The sequence below is a fragment of the Cetorhinus maximus genome, chromosome 9 (assembly GCF_964194155.1).
Source record: "Cetorhinus maximus chromosome 9, sCetMax3.hap1.1, whole genome shotgun sequence".
NCBI lineage: Eukaryota > Metazoa > Chordata > Chondrichthyes > Lamniformes > Cetorhinidae > Cetorhinus > Cetorhinus maximus.
This window is the reverse complement of record NC_135887.1, coordinates 136341483-136353779: the sequence shown is the minus strand read 5'-3', so window position 1 is coordinate 136353779 and position 12297 is coordinate 136341483. Positions and strand designations below refer to the sequence as shown.

The 12297-nt window shown below is 42.6% G+C and overlaps 1 protein-coding gene across 1 annotated transcript in view; it reads left to right on the top strand.

The window, feature by feature from the left end:
* The window catches only part of hsd17b12a (hydroxysteroid (17-beta) dehydrogenase 12a), a 174572-nt gene that overhangs the window by 43365 nt on the left and 118910 nt on the right, over positions 1 to 12297 (top strand). The gene's annotated exons all lie outside the window — the stretch shown is intronic.

The window sequence follows — 12297 nt, the reverse complement described above, 5'->3', positions numbered from 1 at the left end:
GTGGGCATGGGGAGGTGCCATAGGTGGGGGTTGAGGAGTAGGGGGTGATGGAGGAGTGGACCAGGGTATCCCGGAGGGAACGATCCCTACGGAATGCCGCCAGGGGGGGGTGAAGGGAAGATGTGTTTGGTGGTGGCATCATGCTGGAGTTGGCGGAAATGGCGGAGGATGATCCTTTGAATGCGGAGGCTGGTGGGGTGATAAGTGAGGACAAGGGGGACCCTATCATGTTTCTAGGAGGGAGGAGAAGGCGTGAGGGCGGATGCGCGGGAGATGGGCTGGACACAGTTGAGGTCCCTGTCAACGACCGTGGGTGGAAAACCTCGGATAAGGAAGAAGGAGGACATGTCAGAGGAACTGTTTTTGAAGGTAGCATCATCAGAACAGAATCTCTTCTCTAATCTCTTTTATTGTTTTGAAGTTATCCCATCACTGATGGGTTTACCAGCCTCTTTTTGAGCAAAGGTGTAGCATTTACAATCCTCCATTCCTCAGGCACCATTCGCATATGCAAGGAGGGTTAGAAGATTGTGGCCAGAGCCTCTGTAATTTCCACCCTTGCATCGTAGGCTCCTGAGGGAAGCAATTCCTCCAGACTGGGTGATCTTCCCACTTTGTATGCGGCTATCTGCTTTTATATCCGCAGTACCTGCTTTTATTTTGTGTATTCAATTTCTCTGCTATGTCCTCATTTTACTGTAACATTGACAGCATCCTTTCTAGTGAAGAGGCTTTCTAAGGTTTTCTGGAATTTGGTATTGTTCCTTCTCCAGCAAAGGGTTGCAATTGGCAGCATGATTGTACCAATAGTTACAGTTTGAACTTTATAACCAAAACATTAGATTCATGTTTGCAGTTCATAGTCAATTCACAATTCATATTGCAGTATCCAAAAGTAGATTTGAATTGAAATCTTTAGTCACTGCTCTATATGGATTATATGGTTTAACAGTTAACCCCAAATTGTAGTAAACTCTGTACAGGAGAATACATGGGATACCCACCATGTTTTGCTTTTGAAGAAAGAATAATGTAACCAGACCCAGTATATACTGTCTATAATTATCTTGGATTTATTTACAAGTGAAATAACATACAGGAGCAAAGAAACAAGATACAAAGTGCACAGTAAGAAAACCTTGGATATTATCTTCATTTTCGAAGAGACTTAATTTTTGGCTGTTTTTCCCCAGGAAGTTCCGACCTTTGACACCTTGAGTTATACAGTGTGATAATTCGAGAACAAAAGCTTACTGAGGCTCCAACTCAGACACATTGTCAGCAGCAGCCATTTGAGTTTTCTAAAGAAGCACCTAATCCCATCTAAAGTTGGCAGCATTTAAAACTCTTCTCATTTTTAAAGAATAGTCTTCTTGGATGAAAGCCCAAGTTTTATAATTATGCAAGTATCCACAATAACTTGTATTTACATATCATCTTTAATATAAAATGTCCCAAGATGAATATCAAGCATTAAAAATTTTGAGACAAAACTTCAATATCAAGATAAATTTCACACACACACACACACACATATATATATATATATATATATATATATCTATCCACAATCTTGATCAGAGGTAGCTTTCAAGGAACATCTTAAAAGAAGGAAGAGAGGCTTGGGGAGGGGATTACAGAGCTTGGATCAATGCAACTGAAAGCATTTCTGCCACTGGTGGAGTAATGAAAATCAGAGATGCAGGAGACCAGAATTGAAAGAGTGCAGAGATCTCACGGGGAGGGAGAGTCCATGGATCATAAGAAATAGGAGCAGGAGTACGCCATTTGCCCTCAAGTCTGCTCTGCCATTCAATAAGACTATGACTGATCTTGCATATGGCCTTAACTCCACTTTCCTGCCTGCTCCCCATAACCCTTGACACCCTTTATAGATCAAAAATCTGTCTAACTCCGCCTTGAATACATTCTATGACCCAGCCTTCACTGCTCTTTGGGAGTGAGAATTCCAAAAACTAACAACCTTCAGAATAAATTCCTCCTTATCTGTCTTAAATAGGAAACATCTTATTTTGAAACTGTGCCCACTAATGCGCATCTACCCTGTCAAGCCCCCTCAGAATCCTTATGTTTCAATCAGATCGTCCCTCATTCTTCTAAACTCCTGTTAGTATGGATAGAGGATTGGTTAACTAATATATCACCTGCAACACCATGGCTCTTAACTTGTGTGGTAACTTCTTACGTGGCACCTTATTGAATTCCCCTTCCCTTCATGTGTGCTCTGCCGAGGGCAGGTCCTTGGCTGATTGTCTACTGATGTTTCTTCCTGAGCCACTTTTAATCAAAGCTTTTATCAGTGGTGGTTTGCCATTTTCTTCCACTCTCGGGGACAGGGTGAGGAGGCAGGACCCAGGCTTATTTCAGCCAGAACAGGAATCAAACCTGCACTGTTGGCATTAATCAAAAGTACATGCTAGCTAACTGCAACCCCCCCCACCCCGCCCAATCTTACAAGATGCCTTTTGGAAGTCAAAAACACTGCAAATACAATAAATGCTGGCCTAGTCAGTGATGACCATATCCCCTGAATACATTAAAAAAAACTACTGACTTCCCTTTATCCACTCTTTGTTACATCCTCAAAGAACTCTAATAAATTTGTAAAACACCATTTCCCTTTCACTAAACCATGTTGACTTTGTCTAATTGCATTATGATTTCTTAAATGCCCCGCTACTACCTCTTAAATGGATTCTAGCATTTTGCCTATGGCAGATCTTAGATTAACTGGCCTATAACTTCCTGCTTTTTGTCACTCTTCTTTCCTGAATAGCGATGTTAGATTTGCGGTTTTCCAATCCACTGGGACCTTTCCAGAATCTAGGGAATTTTGGAAGATTATGCCCTGTGCATCCTAAGACCCTAGGTTGCAGGCTGTCAGATTCAGGGGACTTGTCAGCCTTTAGTCCCACTAGTTTTCCTAGTTTTTTTTTCTAGTCATTGTTTAAAGTTCCTCCCGCCCTTTTGCCTTTTGATTTTCTATTATTCTTGGGATGCTTTTTGTGTCTTCTACTGCGATCACAGATGCAAAATACTTGTTCAAAGTCTCTGCCACTTCCTTGTTTACCATTATTAATTATCCAGTCGGTGCCTCTAAGGGACCAATACTCACTTAAGCTACTTCTTTCCCTTTTATATATCTGTAGAAGCTTTTACTATTTGTTTTTATATTTCTTGCTAGTTTTCTCTCATATTCTAATTTCTCCCACTTTATTATTTTAGTCACCCTTTGCTGGTTTCTAAAATTTTCCCAATCTTCTGGCGTACTGCTAATCTCTGCAGCATTGTATGCCTTTTCTTTCAATTTGATGCCATCCTTAACTTCCTTAGTTAGCCACAGATGGTGCATCCTTCTCTTTAAAGTCTTTCTCAATGGAATATATCTTTGTGAGTTATGAAATATTTCCATGTCTGCCAATGCTTTTCTACCCTTTAACCTATTTTCCCATTCCACTTTAGCCAACTCTGCCTTCATACCCTTGTAATTGCCTTTAAGTTTATGACACCAATTTAGACCCACATTTCTCACCCTCAAACTGAATGTGAAATTCATCATGTATTATCACACTTGCCTAAAGGATCCTTTACTATGAGGCTATCAATCCTGCCTTGTTAACATTATCAGGCCTAAAATAGCTAGCTTCTTGGTTGGTTCCAGAATGTATTTGTAGTAAGAAACTGTCCCAAGTACACATTATGAACTCATCCTCCAGGCTACCTTTGACAATTTGATTTGTCTGATCTATATGGAGATTAAAATTGCCCACAATTATTGTAGTACCTTTCTTAGAAGGCCCTATTATACGGAGGGATTTGAAAACAAGGATGAGGATTTTAAAATTGAGGCATTATCGGACCGCAGATCATTCTCGGTCAGCAGGCACAGGGATCGGTGAATTAAACTTGGCAAGAGTTTAAGGTATGGGCAGCAGAGTTTGGATGAACACATCCAAACCCCACAATTTATGTAGGGTGGAAGATGGGAGACTATCCAGGAGAGCATTGGAATAGTTCCTTCTAGAAATGATAGTGACATGAATGAGAATTTCAGCAGCAGATGCGTTGAGGCAGGATTGGAGTTGGGTGATGTTACATAGGTGTGGAAGCCCTTGTATTGGAGTAGATATATGGTTGAAGGCTCATCTCGAGGTCAAACACAGCACTGAACAATCTAGCTCAGCTTCAGACAGTTGCCAGGGAAATGGTTGCTAGGGAATTGAGTTTGTGACAGGGACTAAAGACAATGGCTTCAATATTCCTAATGTATATTGAGGAAATTTCTACCTATCCAGTATTGGATGATGGGCAGGCAGTGTAACAAATCAGACCAGGAGGGCTCCAGAGGGGATGGCGGTGCAATTGACCTGAGCATTCTCAGCTTTCATGTGGCATTTGACAGTTTTCGAATGATACCGCCAATGAATGTCATGTGGGTAATAAAACGTGGTCCGAATAGATTCGTGTGGGAACTCAGAGGAATTCAGGAATGCGAAGAGAAACCATTGCACGTGATTCCCTGGCTATTGTTTGATAGATAAGAATGGACACAGCTGGGCAATGAGGAGAGATGTTGGAGGAGGGTGGTGTGGTCAATTATGTCAAAGGCTGAAGGTAGGTTGAGAAGAATGAGGAGGGAGTAACACGGATCTATTAAATTGTACCTTATATCATTTTGATATGTGCATTGTGTTGACATTTTTCTATTCGGTGATAGAGTAAGAGACTTAAGTTCCAGCATCAGTAATAAAGTTCAGAGAACTAAAGGAGAATTGGGAAAAAGCAACGTAGGACATAAGGAAAATCTGAGCATAATTTCATGGTATAGAAAATTGCAACACCTCAAAGTTATGACCATTTTAGATATGAGCAAATTTAGGCTTTGGGGTTTATAACTTTGAGGTCCTCGTTCTCTATTGCCCACCCAAATACCACGTAAATTTTCTCAGATATCTTATTGATTTCTTCCCCTAGCTCCTGTACTGAGCAGCTTCTCATCCTTGTGATTTCAACCTCCATCTCATTCAGCATGCTCTCTCTCCTGAGCTCTGTCTACTCATCGTCCCTTAATTTCTACTTTTGTATCAACTCCCCATCCCATATTCACAGCCACCTCTTTGACCTCATTATTCGCTTCGTGTCTAACACAACTTGAGGCCATCCCTGATCACTTCCTTGTATCACTGATCACGTGAATCCCCCTTTCCTACTTATTCCTGTGTCTTCTATGGGGTAGAAACTCCCAATTCTCTTAGAACTGCACTTTCAAAGTTCCAAATGCCTAGCCTTTGGCTCTCCATTCACCATGAGATTCCTGCAGCAACTGATCTGCTCATCCACACCCTCAGCTCCACTGATGCTGAGACCCCATTAAAACCATTACTTTCTCTCATTTCTGGTTGCTCACCTGGTGCAACTGTCATCTTCATTCCCTTTAGCCCAAGAGATGCAGACTTGTATTTATATGGTGCACAACTGGTTTAGCCATTCACTGCATCTGCAGCACCACATAAAGCATGATCGGCTTTTACTTTCATCTGCCAAAACTGGTCACGATTCCAGGATGATCCTGGAATGCAGAGATAACCCAGCAACTTCTTTCCTCTACTACGAACTGTCATCTTCAATCCCACTCCTCTGTCCCTTCCACCCTCACTTCCTACACATACAAGGAGTTCCTGGACTTCTTTGTTACTCAGTTTCTGTTCAGCAGGCTCTGCCACTTCCCTCCTTTTGACTTGCCCACCCGGCCAAACATCCTCTAAAGTTTCCTCTCTGCCCGAGCCTTGACCTTGCATCTATTTTTTATCCTGTCTTTCCGAGCTCATCTTGTCAATGAGACCCATCTCTTGCTCCCTTGACACTGTTCCCACAAAACTGCTGACTACCCTATTTCTCTTCCTGGCATTACGGATATTAAAGCTTCTCATTCCTCAGATACTGTTCATCTTACCTTCAAATCTGCCATCATCACCACTCAGAGAAAAAAAAAATCCTTGATCCCTCATTTTTGCAAACAAACTTCCCTAACCTCTATTTTCAATTTCCCTTTCTCTTTCAAGTCCTTGAATGGCATTTGTTTCCCAAATAGCTGCTCATCTTTCTTGGAACTCCATGTTTGAATTTCTCCAGTTGGGTTTAAGTCCTGCCACATTATCAAAACTGTTCTGATCAAAGTCACAGCCTGAGGCAGCCTTTCACAAAATTGACCATACTATCCTCCAACACCTTACCACTGGTCAGCTCTGTGAAACTGCACTTAACTGCTTGCATTCTTACCTATCCAGTCATATTCAGGGAATCACCTGCAATGGCTTCTCTTCCTGCTTCTATACCATTACCATTATCCCCCAAGGATCTATCCTTGGTCCCCATCTATTTCACATTGCGCCCCTTAGCAACATCAGAAACACCAACAGTTTCTGCATGTAGGTTGACTGCATGCAGATCTATCTCACAACCACCTCGCTTGACCATGCCACTGTCTCTAAACTGTCAGACTACTTATCTGATGGCCAAAACAAAAACAGAATTACCTGGAAAAATTCAGCAGGTCTGGCAGCATCGGCGGAGAAGAAAAGAGTTGACGTTTCGAGTCCTCATGACCCTTCAGCAGAAGGGTTCTGCTGAAGGGTCATGAGGACTCGAAACGTCAACTCTTTTCTTCTCCTCTGATGCTGCCAGACCTGCTGAGTTTTTCCAGGTAATTCTGTTTTTGTTTTGGATTTCCAGCATCCGCAGTAGTTTTTTGTATTTTATATCTGATGGCCAATACTGGATGAGGAAAAAAATTCTTCGAATTAAAATCGAAAGACTGAAGTCTTATGTCCCTCTCGAGGGCAATTAGGGATGGACAATAAATGCTGGCCGAACCAGCGATGTGCTCATCCCATGAACGCATTTTAAAAAAAAGTTTCCTGGCCACTGACTCCATCCCACTCACTGGCAACTACCTGAGAATGAACCAGATTGTTTGCAACCTTGTTGTCTTCTCCCACCCAAAGATGAATTACAGACCACATCCAAGCATTTGCCAGCTCCCTCTATTTCCACCTCCGTAACATTGACCAACCACACCCCTGTCTCACTTTGTGCTGAAACCCTCATCCTTGCCTTTGAGACCTCTAGACTTAACTATTCTTACACACTCCTGGCCAGCTTCCCACATTTTGCTCTCCATAAACTCGTGGTCATTCAAAGTTCTGCTGCCTGTAATCTCACTCGGACGAGGTCCTATTCACCCATCGCCCTGGGATCGCTGCCCTATGTTTGCTCTTGGCTCAGCACTACCCTGATTTTTAAAAAAAAGTTCTCATCCTTGTTCTCCATCCTTCCCTGACCTTGTCCCTCCATATCTCTAATCTCCCTCAGCCCTATAATCTTATTGCGCTGTGCTCCTCCAATTCTGGCCTTTTGAGCATCCCTGATTTTAATTGCTCCACCATTGGTGGCCATGCCTTCAGCTGCCAACACCTCACGTTCTTGAATTCCCTCCTTAAACCCCTCTCTACTACTTTGATGTCATTTAATACGTTCTTTATAATCTACCTCTTGGACCAAACTTTTGGTCATCTCCCCATGTATTTCTTTTCGTGGATCAGTGCCAAATTTTGTTCCATAATGCTCCTGTGAAGTGCCTTGGATGTTTTTTTTTCTGTGTTAAAGGTGCTATTTAATTGCTGGTTGTTGTTGACTGCATCATATTAAAGCTCATCTTATGATTTTATAACGAGATATCAAAATGCTCAAACAGGCAATACCTGAAGGCTTTTGCTTAGTCTTCATAGCACCAAATTCTGCTTTGGTGTGTGTGTGTGTGTGTGTGCTTATTTTTATATTTGGGCTGGCATAAAAATCTATGAAGAGAAGTCATGCTAAGGTATTCCAGTCCAGCTCACAACCCCATCTGACGACGGGCCTGCAGTGGAAGCTATTTTTAGGCACCTGAATGCCACTTTTAGCTCATAAAATATTCATCCGCATCTTGCTTGGCAAGCCATCAATTCCTATAAATGTGACGGGGGCAAAGATTGTTTTTTTTTCCCTCTCGCTCTCTCTCTCTCCATTTCTTTATTGAAGTAGAACGTTTTGATGAGATGCCAGTGGTGAAACGAGAGCCTCGATGTGCAGATCTTCAGCGTGTCATTGCGTCCGATTCATGCTTCCCTGCGCAACTGCTTACGCACCGTTTATTGTCGTCTATCACGGATGGCTTGTCCCCTTTGCGTTAGCTATCCACACGTGAGGAGAGAGGGAGGGGAGGGAGGCAGCCAGCGGAGAATGATTTATTATTCTCCTATTTTTTTTAAAAAATATAGCACAAAGAACCGTTTGGGGGCAGCCAGCACTTGTTACCCAAATTATTCTTCCTTTTGTTCTTGCCTGGCTTATTTTAACTTGCAACTGGAAAGTATCCAAGCTGTTCTTGGTCCCTTTGATGTTACATATGCGGCGACACATGCCTCGGCTGCGTTAGCTTGCACGCCAGGGGATTTCAGTGGTTTCTAAATCCAGCACCGAAAGCCTCGTTTTGCCTGGCTCGAAGGAATCAGTCGGGATCTTCTATTTATAGGAGCAAAGGGATTGAAATAGCAACTTCTCCTTTCATTTAACAGAGCCCTCCCGGGAGACGTGCTGCTGTCGCCATCCCTCGTCAGTCAGACCTTTTGCACTTGGATAAGATGCGGCTGTCACGACTGCAGTGGTATTAGCCGTGAATCAATGGAGTGTGTTAACTGCACTCAGGCACTCGGATACAGGTCACCAGGACCTGCCCAGAATAACTTAAGCTCTCAGGCGTGGGCTCTGCAGTCACAATTCGGAGGGTGATGTCAAAAATAAAAACACAAGAGCTAAAAATATCCCAGGTGTACACGGTTTTTTTAAAAAAAAACATTTTTGCATTTATAGTGGAGCGACTGGATCAAAGCTAAAAATAGGACTGCTAGCAGGTTGAAGAAGCAAATTTTCCATTCATGCTGGTAGAATAACTCCTGATAAATTTTTAACAGTTCGTTGCTAATCTTACAAGTAGTTAAAATACTTTAGTTTAAATTTGTAATTGGACAGTTTTTTACAGACTGCAGTTTTTTTCCCCCTCCCTCCTAAGAATCTTATACATTTTCCAGCTGGAAGTACAGGCACTGCAAGGCAAATTTCTTTTCTGGTTTCGAAGGGGCTATGGGGGAAAAGACAGGGGAGAGTAGCCTTAGGTGAATTGCTCTTACAGAGCTGGCACAGACATGTGGGGCAGAATGGCCTCCTCCTGTGCTGTAACTGTTGTAGGTTGTATGTTGTTTGGGGATGACATGCAAAATTTCAATTATTTGCTGTTTGCCATACCGGAGAGGCTCTTGAATCATGCCTACGACAGGTAGTTTGATTCCTCCGGGACCATACAATGGTGTGCCTGTTGTCCGTAGCCATGGTTCCTGATCGGACAGGACCATCACACTGGCTCTTGTGTCTAACTTGAAATTCGTGAGGTGACCATTTATAAATACATCACCATTTCAAAATGTGAACCTGGGATCCTTAATTTCTCCCAAGAAGCATTGTTGGATGATGACTTGGTGTGGCTCATTTATCTCATGGAATCGTTTGGGATCCTCCACAAACCTTGAGGTTTTGGACTTACATCTTTCCAAAGTGTCCCAGGCAGTTGCAGTGAAAGCACGGCACACGGATTGCTGGACACAACTCGTGTTTGAGAGATCTTTTGGCGCCACAGCGCTGACGTGGTCTGGCACCACCTTGTGTTTGGCTTGGATATTGCTTTCCTTGCCCTGGAGTCTCCTTGCCCTTTTGTTGCTTTATGAGCTGGACTGTTGGGGTTGCTGTGCACCAGGCAAGATGGATTGGTTTTGCTGGCGGACTTCCAATTGACGATTTAGATGGCTCCTTCCGAAGTCAGACCTCCTTTAGATTGGAGCACACCTGAAAGAGCATCATCAGCCTCTCCCTTTACAATTCTATCTCTTATGAGCTCCAATTTAAGGTCACCATAGTCATAGCCTTCAACCAATCTGTATAACTCATTTAGGAAAGAGTCTGTAGGCTTTTGGACTCTCTTAAGTTTCGCTCGCTCCAAAACTTTATTGCTTCTTAGGTTAAAGTAAGTGTCAAAGGCCTCTTCAAGTTATCGGAAGATTCACTTATTCCTTGTCTGGCAGTTGTGTCGCCTGTTATTGGACCAACTGAATTTAATAGTGTATTCGCTTGTTCAGCCTCTGTTTTCTTATTCAAGCCTGATGCTATCATATTTCTTAATCATCTCCATAAGGGCCAATTTTGTGCTTGGTCTGGCCCTTCCATCTGCCTGAATTGGTCTGGCAGTGTGAATTTACCATCCATGGCTGTTTTAAGCACAAGGGAATACAGCTTTAATTTTTTTTTTAAATGGCGCTACAGTCAGGTTTTTTTCCCTCATGCTTGTCAGGATTTGACAGGCTCCTGCTGTGGTTAGGGAGCCATTTTAAACGTCAACGGTTCTACAGAAAATCTTTTGAACAAATCATTTTGGCCAGCATGTTGGTTTCCTAAGTTTGGAGAATCAAATTGAAACTGGGTTTTTCTTTGGCTCTGATTTCTCTTTAAGACTTTTTTTTCAGTTCGCGCGTGATTGCCATGTGTTATGGAGCCGACTCTGGGCCCGGGCTGCAGCGTTCTTCAAATCGTGCTCGTTAAAGTGATCAGTCTGTCAGTGCTGCCTGATTATTGCGCCGAATTTTTAAAAGCTTATTTCAGCCTTTTTTTGGAGTTTGCTCACCCTTTTCCGATCTGGCTATGTCCTTTGACTCTGCTTTCAATCAGGTCTCGCAACGGACCTCCACATGCTCTGGTGAAGCCCTCTCATGCTACACAGTGGATTTTTCTTCTACCCATCAGCCTCCTAATGAGGGTAGATCTATCCAACTAGTCCGGCTCCCCTGTAATGGAGATTCTTAGGTGACCTCCAGCTGTGTATTCTAGGCCTTCAAGTTAGGCGCGCTTCTCTCAGGTCAGACTGCAGTTTCTTTACTTCATTCTTAGGGATTTTGGGGTCCTTCACCTGCTGCCACCATGTTATAAGCTTGTATGTTGTCTCATGAAGAGGTCTGGAGGCTTGTCTGGTTAAACAATAACTGTTTATTAATAACACATAGCTATAGATAGGATGCAGCCCTGACTAGGTGCTATCTTTACGCCGACTTCTACCAGATTCATTACTGCACTCTACTCCCATGTGACTCTCTGCATCATGTGGGCGATACTGTTTCTCCAGCCCCACATTAACTCTTACAGTCCTGAACACCCTAATATTAGAGTAACCATCCTGATTCTATGTAGCGAATACGTTACAGAACTTATTTTAAGTTTCATCGTATTATACATCAAAAATATTGTTTTACTTTGTATTCTGGATGTGGGTGTTGCTGGCAAGACTACACCTGTTGACCATTCTCCATTGGTCTGAAAACATGGTATTTGGTCCTCATTACAGTGAGTGCTTTCTTTTCACAATCAAGGGACCTATTAGATCACTTCAGACAGTATTTAAGTCAGTGTAGCTTTGGACTGGAGTCACATTTAGGCGAGCCTGGGTCAAGCTGGCATGTTCCTTTTCACCAAAGGATATGAGTGAAACAGTTAGTTGTTTCCAACAATATGGCAGCTTTCGTGTGTGCTTCTACCTGGCACCAATCCATAAATGACCAGACCTGCTGAATTTTCACACCTTGCCATGAGATTTGAACTTGCAAACTTTGGGCTCATCCAATACCATAATCACCTACACTGCTAATAGTTAAGATGTCTAACAATGATTTATAATGGTCTACAAATGATTTCCTCAGTATTGTCTTCAGGCATGCAGGACCTGTAACCTGGCCTGGCCCTGATGATGACTCTGACGTGATCTATCCATTTTTATTTACCCCATTCACCAAATTGGGTCATGTCTGTACTGGTTAATGGAGCAATTATCCAAATAATTATTGGCTAAAGATAGTCTTGCAAGAAGACTTTTCTACTGTTTGCTATTGCATCATGTTCCTACCAGCTTGCACAGCTGTTATAAGTTCAGATTCTTTCAGAAGGTGGGCCTGCTACAGATGTTCTTTTTCTCTGCTGTTTAGTAGATCCCTCCTGTCTAGTTGTAATAACCCATTTACATGATTATTGAACATTTTGGTTCTCCTTGACCACTAGAAATGCTACAAGCAAAACCTGACTCCATGAAAATCCACCTTTTTGGTAGTTTCGGAAGGGTCAAACCTCATAGAATGATGTAGCACA